A 4201-nucleotide genomic window follows, 5' to 3' on the forward strand; every position below is an offset into this window, starting at 1 on the left:
TGTGTATGATTTACCGCATGCAAGTTTCCTTGTTGTTTAATTTCAAGTATTGCTTATGCTTAAATCCATGTTAAGTTGATATGCTTCAAATGCTTACGTACTACATGATTTGAGTTGATGTTCCATTACTATTCTAAATTGTAGATATGAATATCTGTTGTAGTGGAATGTGTGTGGGACTATGCATTAGTCTAGGAAATCGGTAATCAGCCTTGAGATCATGGCTGAGGTTGCTTTCGCCACGAAGGACGTGATTAGACGAACCCGAGTCGTATTAGAGTTGTCGGCAGTGGTTTGGCCACGCGGAGTATTTGCACACTCTATGTCGTTCAACCCAACGTGTGCTCGTGCTAGTCGAGTTCGTCAAGTAACTCGATTGTCCGATGTATGTTCACCATGTATGGATGCTACTGTATGAATCTAAGGTACCGAACTTACCAATGAAATCCTATTAACCTTGGTACCTTGATCCGCTAAGACTCATGAGCCGGACATGGTGGTATGGGACACCGTGGTCGAGCTGTCGGCGTACGCTGGGGTGACTAGCCTCCCCATAGTGACCAGTGAGCAACCAAACTCGTGAGCCGATTATGGTGGTATGGGACACTATATTCGCGCTATCGGCCTACATTGATTGGTGACGAGCCCTTTGTAGTGACCTCGAGCATGCCTGGATACCGCATTGAGGTGACGAGCCTTATTGTGGTAACGAAGGTATGATAGGCGTGCATTGATTGGTGACGAGCCCTTTATAACGACCCACAACCATATGATCATATGAGATGTCTAGGACTGACGACCCTAGAATGGATCACTGTTTGGATGGTGATATGAGGAAGGTATCTTAGCTTCCCAATCCTGCTGTATGAAAAGGACTAATAACAACTTGGTAATCATGTTCATGCACCGCATTTGCATGTACTTTGTAGATGTGGCACACTTTGAGGCGATGTCATGCGTAACGTAAGATGAAGACGCTGAGGGTGTACGCGTGAGGGCACACATCATTTTTCATACATCCTTGCATTAACAAGAGTACTTAGGACATGTTTAATTGTTCTTCTTTATCATTACTGCTTGATTGAACTGATAACATGTTAACCTTTGCTTTATTGTTCCACTAAGTTGATCACTCACTCCCACGTTCTAGGGCGGTGTTAAACACCCACCAGACTCTGTCTTAGTTGCTGATGTTGCAGATGTTGATGCGACTTCTGAGGCAGAGCGGGAGATTGATGATGATGAGGCTGCTTTATCTTTTATGCAGTTTTCAGACGGGTTCTAGTGAGCCTTGTTTTGATGCGTGGGATGCTGAGATTTCTTTTGGGAATTAAATGATGTAATTTGATACTTGTAATTTTGATAGTAACACTTGAAATACGACCTGGTATGTATATGTACTTCAGGGAATTGCACTTGTACACATATATTTCTATAAGTCTTCCGCTTACTTTCTTCACTTATCCCTAAATTATATTTTCTATTTGGTTTATCTATTCCATGTTTTATACACTAATACAGATAACATACATCCATCATTAAATATGTTGCATAAGTGATGTTTTGGAACTCGGGAGCTGAGTTATGCTCGACCCCCAAATTTCAGGCCGTTACAAGTTGGTATCAGAGCATGATCTGGATTAAACCGAACCTGGGTTATGGTCACACACCTCACACTGTCATCACTTTAGTGTATTTGGGTGCGAGTTTATCGTAGATTGTGTGTTTGTGTTCTGTTGCTTCTATCGGCGAAAGTTTCCTGAAAAAGATCGCCGAGATTGAGTCTATGCTCTCTCCTGATCACACACAGCGACCCGAAACCTTTCCTAGACCATCTATTAATGAGTTTAGATGGTTTATCATCCCATTTTAATCTTTCATTCTTCAAGAAATCTCTGTTTGTATCAGATTTCTGCCCGAATGGCACGATAGGCGCCGAATCATGCAAAGGGGCCGATCGGGGCATTTTCAGTGGGGCCCAGGGGAGAACCCACATCATTTTGAGCATAAGGGACCAGGAGGACCTCGCCCAAACGGCGAGCCATCGCCGGTCAGTCCAGAGACCGGTGATGTCATCGCCAGTTCGACGAGGGCTCGCCGATCAGCGGGCCAGGCCGGGCGGGCCGGCTCGGGCCGACGTGATTTTGGCCTAGTGTGGCCCACCCTTCCATGGTTCGATGATTAAAACCCCTTCTATACCCTACTTCCTTCACAAACTTCCCTCCCTAGCTCTCTTTTCCTTCAAGTTCTTCTCCAAACTCCTCCAAATCTCTTTCAAATCTTCTTCTTCTTCCATTTTTGTGCAAACCCTACCTACCCATCTCAAAACCCTCACCCCCATTGCTGTCTACATCTCCTTTTCTTCTCATTTGGGCTCCCAAATCCATCTTTAGGATCCCAAGTGTGTGGAAGCTTCACCATTCTTCCTATTTCTCTCTTTCTCTCATTTCTCATGGCCATCTTTGAGTTTATCACGGACATCTTTTCCATTTTCTTCTTTCTTTCTTTGATGGGGAAGAAGAGAGCGCCTGTGGATGAAGCCCGGCCTAGCCGCCCAACCCGTACATGGAGGCCGAGAGGTGCCGCCGCGAGCACGACCGCCGCTCGTGAATTCCAGACCAAGCGGGACCTTGATCCTCGAGCTCCCATTGGTAGGACCTTGTTGGCGGAGTTGTCGCATGGAGTCTATGAAGGCCGTAGAGTCCTTTTTGAGGCTCATGTTAATCCGTGGCTGTTTGACGAGTTTCTGTTGTTGGAGCGCCTGGAAGGGGCTGGTTGGTGTCCCTTGTTTGAGGGCGAGTATCGCGCGAATGCTAGTACTATTCGAGCTTTTTATGCCAATACTCGTGATCCTTCGCTGGAGCCTCTGCAGTTCAAGATTCCTTGTGGTAGCGGTCGGGAGGCCACGGTCAACGTCGCTTTGATATCCCGACTCCTAAATGTGCCACTTGGTGAGGTGCATGCCAGTGAGAAGAATTTGAACAGTATGCGTGAGAGGGACTGTCGCACCTGGTTCTTGAGTGGTCGTCTGGTCGAATGGCAGCCTAATAGAAGTCTTCTGGCTACCAACATGACGGACGACTTCCGCTTGCTTCACCACATGTGTACATTCAATGTATATCTAAGGTGGAGCAATCGCAACGAGTGTACGCGCCTGATGGTAGATTTTCTGTATCAGGTGGGGAAAGAAGCGAAGTTGTGTGTGCCGACGTACATCTTGCGTCAAATCATCCTTATCGCTCGTTCGACTAGGAGGACCGAATCACTTCCTTTTGGCTGCCTCATTTGTAAGCTTGCACATGAGTTTGGCTATAGGCTTAGAGCAGAGAAGCCGGTTCCTGTTTGTCATCTTAATCTGACGACCCTTAAGCAGATGGAGAATGGTCCTCGTCGACAGGCCTTAGAGAGTGAGGATGAGTCAGAGAGTGATGAGGATGAGAGTTATGCTGAAGGTGGTGCTGAGATTGAAGAAGAAGAAGAGCAGGACGGGGACAGGTCGTCCTGTATGTGAGCACCTATGGTTCCTAGGCCGCGACCTGACTTTCAGGGTGCACCTTTTCTCGGCAAGAGGCCGTGGGCAGATTCTCCTCCTAGGCGTTCAGTGCCGCCCACTCAGCAGATGAGAGCTGATCTTCGCTGTTCGTATTGTGGGAAGATGGGGTATTTGGATCATTTTTACTTTTCGTGTATGCGGGCCAGTGGTTTTACTCCATCGCAGAGGATTAGCCATCTGATGCCTCAGGTTATTTCTCCTTCACCTCTTCGTTTAGCGCCAGCTCATCCATCCTTCAGACCTGCAGTACCTAGTTTCAGGCCACCTCAGTGGCCCATGGTTCCTCCACCGAATCGTCAGCAGCAGGCTCGAGTTCATGTGCTTTCAGCTGAAGCGCCTATGTCTGACTTGGTGCCAAGATCCTTCGAGGTTACAACGCACATTGAAGGTATTCCCGTTTCTATGTTGGTGGATACAGGGTCCACTACTTCTCTTATATCATATGCGGTAGTTAGGCGTTTGGGTTTGAGCACTGTTTCTATGCAAGGAGTGATGCTTACTACCGCTACGGGGATTTCCTCTGCTATGAGCAAGCGTTGTATGGATTGTTTGGTCAATCTAGGAAGTGGATCAATCCGTGTTGATTTCTTTGTATGGATTGGCTCACGAGGATGCGAGCTGAGATTGATTGTGAAGCAAGGTCGGTGA

The sequence above is a fragment of the Magnolia sinica genome, chromosome 9 (assembly GCF_029962835.1).
Source record: "Magnolia sinica isolate HGM2019 chromosome 9, MsV1, whole genome shotgun sequence".
Classification (NCBI taxonomy): domain Eukaryota; kingdom Viridiplantae; phylum Streptophyta; class Magnoliopsida; order Magnoliales; family Magnoliaceae; genus Magnolia; species Magnolia sinica.